This window comes from Papio anubis, chromosome 11 (genome assembly GCF_008728515.1).
Source record: "Papio anubis isolate 15944 chromosome 11, Panubis1.0, whole genome shotgun sequence".
Taxonomy (NCBI): domain Eukaryota; kingdom Metazoa; phylum Chordata; class Mammalia; order Primates; family Cercopithecidae; genus Papio; species Papio anubis.
This window is the reverse complement of record NC_044986.1, coordinates 70354707-70363054: the sequence shown is the minus strand read 5'-3', so window position 1 is coordinate 70363054 and position 8348 is coordinate 70354707.

The following is an 8348-nucleotide window of genomic DNA, read 5'->3' as shown; positions in this document are numbered from 1 at the left end:
CTGTGTTAGCCAGGATGGTCTCGATCTCCTGACCTTGTGATCCGCCCGTCTCGGCCTCCCAAAGTGCTGGGATTACAGGCTTGAGCCACCGCGCCCGGCCGAGAAAGTTCTAAAGATAGAGACTCGTGCCACATGCAAATGGCGGCTTAACATCGGGTCAGTTAGAGAAGGGCTCAGCAATGATGAGTGTTCCTGCTAGAACAGCATTTCTTGCCCATGGCTCCCTGCTGCAAGCTTCCTCATTTGAATCAGGCCTTGGCAGCCACCACTCCCACCAGGGTAAGTCATATGAAGGCCCCATGGGAAATCCCAGAGCCTAGCCAGGCCCAGTGGCCCACAGGCAGGCACTCCAGCAGCTGCACACCAAACTGGTTCTATAGCTACAGTGACAAGCCAGGGCCTGCTGGCCACAGGGTCCTCAGAATCAGACTTTTCCAGTACCCAGTCCACAACTTTCCCTGGGGCCACAGTTGCAGCTGCTGTTCCCTGTGATATTAGCTCAGCTCACCTGGCCTCTTGGCACGAGGGAAGTTCCCAAGAGCGCACGGGTGAGGACCTGGTTGAGGGAGCAGTAAGCCCCCTCCTCTGGCACCTCTAGCCAAGCCAGCTTTCTAGGTAGTCATCCAATTCAGCCACCCAAAGTGCTGACAGGAGGAACTGTCATCCTGGGGCTGCATAAAGGAAGACAGTCCAGACCCTGGAGGGCAGAGGGCTGCACCTGGATGGGATGCCCAGACAGGCCCATGGGTGACAGACAGCACCTTATGCCCCAAGCCCAGTTTCTAGCGGTGTTTTCACAGCCTGTGCTATTTTAGGTTTCTTTGTCATCGCTGCAGGCAAACTGGGCTGGAGGAGTCTGATTAGAAGAGAAAGAACCGGTTTAACAGAGCTAGGGTGATGGGGGTTGCTTCCCGGAGCTGGCACCATAGCACCAGACAGAAGAGCGGGTGTCAATGCTTCCGAGGCTCACAGCTAGGTTAAGATTACGGCACTGGGTTTCAGAGCAACTTGTCAGAATAAACGAGGAAAAGAGGGGGACTTTGAGCTTCAGGAGCCAGAGGCTATAATTTCTGTCTCAGGAATAATGATGACAACAATAATACCCTTATTATAAATGTGCTTTATAATATGCAAGATACCTTCATAGACATTATCTCATTTGATCCTTACTGCAGCCCTATGAGGCAGGCAGATATTCTTCACCGCACTTTAAATATAAGGAATCTAAATCTCATCCAAGTAAGTGACTTGTCCAAGGTCAGTCTTAAGAAAGTGGCAATGGCAGGGCCTGCGTCAACGTAGAAGGGGGTTTGGGGAACCTAGACCTGCATAGCTAGAGGTCTTTGCAGGAAGAAAGGAACTCAGAGAATGAATGGGGAGCCCTGACCTTCTGCTGATGGCCCTGGGAAATATGGGGCTTCATGGCTCTGTGGCATGAGAAGTGACCCCATACACAGAGCCTGCTGGTGGTCTGGGCATACAGGGCCATCACAGCGGGCCCCTGGGCAGCTTCATCTCCTCTCTTGGCTGGCGAGTGGGAAGGGTTTTTCTGTTCCCCTTATGCCGCCCCCTGAGTCAGCTCTCTGGCATTGCCCTGGCATGTCCTGGGCCCCACGCCCAGGCAGTGAGGAGGCACTGGCAGATTGCCCAGGGAATGCTGCTGTCTTAACTTAAGCCAAATCCTAATTACGACCCCCTTCCCGGAGGCAACCCGATAATAGCTGCATTGGGGGCTGCAACTTGTAGGCACAAGGTGAGTCTCCCCTGCCCCTTGGGCTTTCTGGCACAGGTGTCACTGGGCACCCACCTTTACCTGACGGCTGCAGCCCTGGAGGGAATGCAGGGAACAAATCCATTTTGTAGTCTTTGGCTGAGCCAGGCTCCCACCCCAGGGCCCTGCTTGGGTTTCTGGTCACATCCAAATAGCTACGGAGGGAGTTGCTTTTGGACAGAATGGAGGAAAACAGAGCCAAGACTCCAGCCTGAAGCCGCCTCAGCTGTTTCTGGGGCTCTGACTCAGAAGCTGCTTCTCAGGAATGTGGAGCACTGGGGCCTCTGAGACCCTTGTCCAGGCACAGTGGAATGAACAACTGGGTGGAGGGGATGTTTCACTCTTCTCTGTCTTTTCTGAAAACACCCACACACAGAAATCCACCACTGGGCAGGCTGAGAGCTCCTCCAGGAAGGAAGCCTTCCCAGACCCCCTCAGACCCCAGGGATCTATCCCTAGAAATGGCCACGGGCAGCCACAACTTGCACTTACAAAAATGCTGCACTGCATGGGAGTTTGTCTCTCTCTCTATATATCTTGTCTCCCCAGCTCTGTTGTGACTTCCTTGACCTCATGCTTCTGAGCGAAAAAGAGTGCCCTGAATATCACAGTCATTTGACAAACATATTGACTGACAGATAATCTGAGAAAAAGGAAGAAATAAATAAACAAAAAGAGACAAAGAGAAATCAGTGAGAAAGCAAGCAGGCAGATCGCAACCCAAAGTCTGGGGAATCTGCTTCCCTTTCCAAGCAAAGCTCCCAGGCCACCTGGAGAAGGGAGAGCAGGAAGGCTGTGTTGAGGTGGCCTGGTGCTTCCTCGTCCCTAGTACCCGCTCCAGCCCCAGATGCCCTCAGATCTACCAGAAGACACTGGAGATCCTTCTACCTCCAGAAAGGAGGGGTTCTGCAGTGATTCTCCAAATGTGGATGATTTTCTTTTCTCTGCTTCTGGCCTTACTTCCTTGCCCTAAAGCAAATAGGTGTCCCATGGGATAATTCAGTGAAATGAGACATAGAGAGAACTAACCCTGGAGGAGAAATCATGTCAGCAGTTTATCACGCAATGCATTGATTTTAGGTTTGTCTGTGTACGTCATTAGATCATAAGAGCTGGGAGGGTAGGAAGGGAGCTCTTGTTCACCAAGCTAGTCCCAGAGTATAGTATCCTGCCTAGTACACAGAAGGTGCTCAGTTGGGTGCCCCATATATATTTGTTGATTTGGCTCATCAAGGGGCACCTGGAACCTGCCAGAACACTCCTGTTATCTAGCTGGCATCAGCAACTTTTATTCTGGAGCTCATTCCATGTCTGAGATGTAGTGATCTACTGGAAGAAACCAAAGCTGGAGGCACCAATAGACTGTGGGGCCTTGGGTGCTAAGACAGACTTGGTGCTGGAAATGACTCCTGGGGTGGAGTGGGCTGAGTAATCTGGCGGCTCGCTGGCTCTCTAAAACTGGGTCTAAGGCGGCCTCTAGTGGACAAGCAGAATCACTGCCCGTTTGGAGTGGAGGCCCAGCCTCCTCACTTCTTTTTCTTTTTTTTTTTTAAATAGCATTTCCTCCTTTTTTTTTTTTTTTTTTTAAAATTTATGCTTTATGTTCTAGGGTACATGTGCACAACGTGCAGGTTTGTTACATGTGCCATGTTGGTGTGCTGCACCCATTAACTCATCATTTACATTAGGTACATCTCCTAATGCTATCCCTCCCCCAGCCCCCCATCCCACAACAGGCCCCGGTGTGTGATGTTCCCCTTCCTGTGTCCAGGTGTTCTCATTGTTCAATTCCCACCTATGAGTGAGAACATGTGGTGTTTGGTTTTCTGTTCTTGTGATAGTTTGCTGAGAATGATGGTTTCCAGCTGCATCCATGTCCCTACAAAGGACAGGAACTCATCATCCTTTTTTACGGTTGCATAGTATTCTACGGTGTATATGTGCCACATTTTCTTAATCCAGTCTGTCATTGATGGACATTTGGGTTGGTTCCAAGTCTTTGCTGTTGTGAATAGTGCTGCAATAAACATATGTGTGCATATGTCTTTATAGCAGCATGATTTATAATGCTTTGGGTTTATACCCAGTAATGGGATGGCTGGGTCGAATGGTATTTCTAGTTCTAGATCCTTGAGGAATCGCCACACTGTCTTCCACAGTGGTATACCATCTCACACCAGTTAGAATGGCGATCATTAAAAAGTTAGGAAACGCCAGGCACGGTGGCTCACGCCTGTAATCCCAACACTTTGGGAGGCCGAGGTGGGCGGATCACGAGGTCAGGAGATCGAGACTATGGTAAAACCCTGTCTCTACTAAAAAAATACAAAAAATTAGCCGAGCGTGGTGGCAGGCGCCTGTAGTCCCAGCTACTCAGGAGGCTGAGGCAGGAGAATGGCGTGAACCTGGAAGGCGGAGTTTGCAGTGAGCTGAGATCACGCCACTGCACTCCAGCCTGGGCTACAGAGTGAGACTCCGTCTTGTTTGTTGTTGTTGTTTTTTGAGATGGAGTCTAGCTCTGTCACCCAGGCTGGAGTGCAGTGGCGCAATCTCAGCTCACTGCAGCTTCTGCCTCCAGGGTTCAAGCAATTCTCCTGCCTCAGCCTCCCAAGTAGCTGGGATTACAGGCACATGCCACCATGCCCAGCAAACTTCTTTTCCTTTTTCTTTTCTTTCTTTTTTTTTTTTTTTTTGAGACGGAGTCTAGCTGTGTCACCAGGCTGGAATGCAGTGTTGCAATCTCGGCTCACTGTAACCTCCGCCTCCCGTGTTCAAGCTATTCTCCTGCCTCAGCCTCCCAAGTAACCGGGATTACAGGCATAAGCTACCATGCCTGGCTAATTTTTATGTTTTTAGTAGAGACGAGGTTTCACCATGTTGGCCAGGATGGTGTCAATCTCTTGGCCTCGTGATCCGCCCACCTTGGCCTCCCAAAGTGCTGATTACAGGTGTGAGCCACCGCGCCCGGCGGCTAATTTTCATATCTTTAGTAGAGATGGGGTTTCACCGTGTTGGCAAGGCTGGTCTCAAACTCCTGACCTCAAGTGCTGGGACCTCAAGTGCCTCCCAAAGTGCTGGGATTACAGGCATGAGTCACTGCACCCGGACTCAACATAAGAAATTTAGAAAGCACATTTAAGGAAGAAAAAAAGTTCACATTGATACCACTATCAGAGATAGGAACTATTAACCTAATGATGCACATCCTTCAGCATGTGGAGCCTGTCCACAAAAGCAGGGCAGTGTGGGAGTTGAGCAAAACCACAAGACTGACCAGAACTATGCAGGTTCCGGAGAGTTCTACATGGGCATTCGTACTTAATGCTGAAGGAAACAGCATTTCAGCAAAGAAGTAGCCTATTGAAAGTGATCTTATTTTCTGCAGATCTCTGCCTATGTGTTCATTTCAGCAGAGGGGCTTTCCCTGACCACGTTATATCAAATAGCACCCCTCTGCCACTCTATCCCTTTCCCTGCTTTAATTTTTTGGTAAGACTTATCACCACCTGATGTATTAAATATTTATTTGTTCATTTGTTTATTGTTTGTTCCTCTCACCAGAAGGTAGGCTTCCTGAGGGCAGAGACATCATCTCTTTTTTTCACTACCTTTTTTTTTTTTTTTTGAGACAGAGTCTTGCTCTATCACCCAGGCTGGAGTGCACTGGTGTGATCTCTGCTCACTGCAACTTCCACCTCCTGGGTTCAAGCAATTCTCCTGTCTCAGCCTCCCGAGTAGCTGGGACTACAGGCGCGTGCCACCATACCTGGCTACTTTTTGTATTTTTAGTAGAGATGGGGTTTCACTATATTGGTCAGGGTGGTCTTAAACTCCTGACCCCAGGTGATCCACCTGCCTCGGCCTCCTAAAGTGCTGGAATTACAGGGGTGAGCCACCGCGACCGGCCTTGTTCACTACTATATACCCAACACTGAGACAATGTCCCATTAATATTTCTTTTTTTTTTTTTTTTTTTTTGAGACAGGGTTTTGCTCTTCTTGCCCAAGCTGGAGTGCAATGGCGCAATCTCAGCTCACTGCAACCTCCGCCTCCCGGGTTCAAGCGATTCTCCTGCCTCAGCCTTCTGAGTAACTGAGATTACAGGCATGCACTACCATGCCCGGCTAATTTTGTATTTTTAGTAGAGACTAAATATAAATATATAGACACATATAAATATAAATATAAATATAAAGACACATTAGTAGAGGGTTTCTCCATGTTGGTCAGGCTGGTCTTGAACTCCCGACCTCAGGTGATCCACCCACCTTGGCCTCCCAAAGTGCTGGGATTACAGGCATGAGCCACTGCGCTTGGCCAATATTTCTTAGAAAGAAAAAGAGATAGAGAAGGAAGGAAGGAAGGAAGGAAGGAAGGAAGGAAGGAAGGAAGGAAGGAAGGGGAAGGGAAGGAAGGAAAGGAGGGAAGGAGGGAGGGAGGGAGGGAGGAAGGAAAGAAAAAAAGGTAGAGAAAGAAAGAGAAAAAGAAAGAAAGAGGAAAATAAATAAAATGGGTCAGCAAAGTTAGAAGGAGGGCTACTGCAGAAACTCAGGAGGCTGAGGAAGGCCTAGTCCAGGATGGTGGGAGGGAAATAAAAAAGAAGAGATGGATACAAGGACATGTAAAGGGAAAATATATGGGTGTCAGTTCCTAGTGATATACAGGATGATAATAATAACAAGTACCATTTATTTAGCATCAGGCATCGAGCCATTCACCTACAAATACTATCATTAAATTATTATAACAACCCTACAGTGAAAGTTACAACATCTTTATTTTACCAATGAGGAACACGAAGCTCAGGGAGCTTAAGTACCTTGCCCAAGGTTGCACAAGTATTAATAGTAAGCAGCAATCCCAGAATTCAAACCCAGCTCTGTCCCCTAAGCGAGATAAGGGATGAATCAAGATTGACTCCAAGATTCTCAACCTAAGTCATTGGCAGACTAGTCATGTCACTGTCAGAGCCAAGGGATCCTGAGAAGAAAACCAGTCAAGGGTGGCAAGAGGTATATAGTTCTAATGGCTAATATTTATTGAGCCCTGACTATTCCAGGCACTGTTTTGCCCTTCACTTATACTGATAATTTATTCCTCATAAAATCCTATCAATAGCTAGGAGGAATAAGTTCAAGAGAACTATCAGGAGATATAGCACTGTGATTGGCCGGGTGCAGTGGCCTGTAATCCCAGCATTTTGGGAGGCTGGGGTGGGTGGATCACTTGAGATCAGGAGTTTGAGACCAGCCTGGCCAACATGGCAAAACCCTGTCTCCACTAAAATTACAAACATAAATAAATAAATAAATAAAAATTAGCTAGGTCTGGTGGCACGTACCTGTAATACCAACTTGAACATGGGAGGCCGAGGTTGCAGTGAGCTGAGATCATGCCACTGCACCCCATCCTGGGCGACAGAGTGGGTCCTTGTCTCAAAAAAAAGAGTTAGCATGGTGACTATAGTTAATAACAATGTACTGTATTCTTGAAAATAACTAAGAAAGTTGATTTTAAAGTGTTCTCAACACAAAAAAACAGTATGTGAGATAATGCATATGTTAATCAGCTGGATTTAGCCATTCCATAATGTATACATATTTCAAAACAACATGTTGTATATGATAAATATATACATTTTTTTGGCCAGTGAAAATAAATAAGATGCTAATTAAAAAAAAAAAAAAGTCTATGAAGTGAGTACTATTATTATTCCTATTTTGCCAGTAAGAAAACTGAGGCACAGACAAGTCATAAAACACAGGCCACGCGCGGTAGTTCACGCCTGTAATCCCAGCACTTTGGGAGGCCAAGGCGGACAGATCACTGAGGTCAGGAGTTTGAGACCAGCCTGGGCAACATGGTGAAACTCCATCTCTACAAAAAATACAAAAAGAAAATAGCTGGGCATGGTGGCGCACACCTGTAAAACCAGTTACTCAGGAGGCCGAGATAGGTGGATAGATTGAGCTTGGGAAGTCTAGGCTGCAGTGAGCTGTGATTGCACCACCACACTCCAGCCTGGGCAACAGAACGAGATAATGTCTCAAAAACAAAAAACAAAAGAAATGCTCACAGGCTCCCACAGCTAGTGTGTTCTCAACCATCATGTTATCCAGCCTCTCAGTGTGGTTAATTTGGAGAAGGATCATGTCGAATTTGGGTGGATAGTATGACATTCAAGTGCGAATGTCTGGAAGGAGATCATCTGTAGCTCAGGTCTGGGACCTAGCAGCCTCTGGACCCTGCCTGGAGTCCAGAGAGTTGGACATGGGTCCTTCCTTTTTTTTTTTTTTTTTTTTTTGAGATGGAGTCTCACTCTGTCACCCAGGCTAAAGGGCACTGGCACGATCTTGGCCCACTGCAACCTTCGCCTTCCAGGTTCAAGTGATTCTCCTGTCTCAGCCTCCCAAGTAGCTGGGATTACAGGCGTGCACTTGCACGCCTGGCTAATTTTTGTATTTTTGGTACAGACAGGGTTTCGCCATATTGGTCTCGAACTCCTGACCTCTCAGGTGATCCTCCTGCCTTGGCCTCCCAAAGTGTTGGGATTACAGGCGTGAGCCACTGTGCCCAG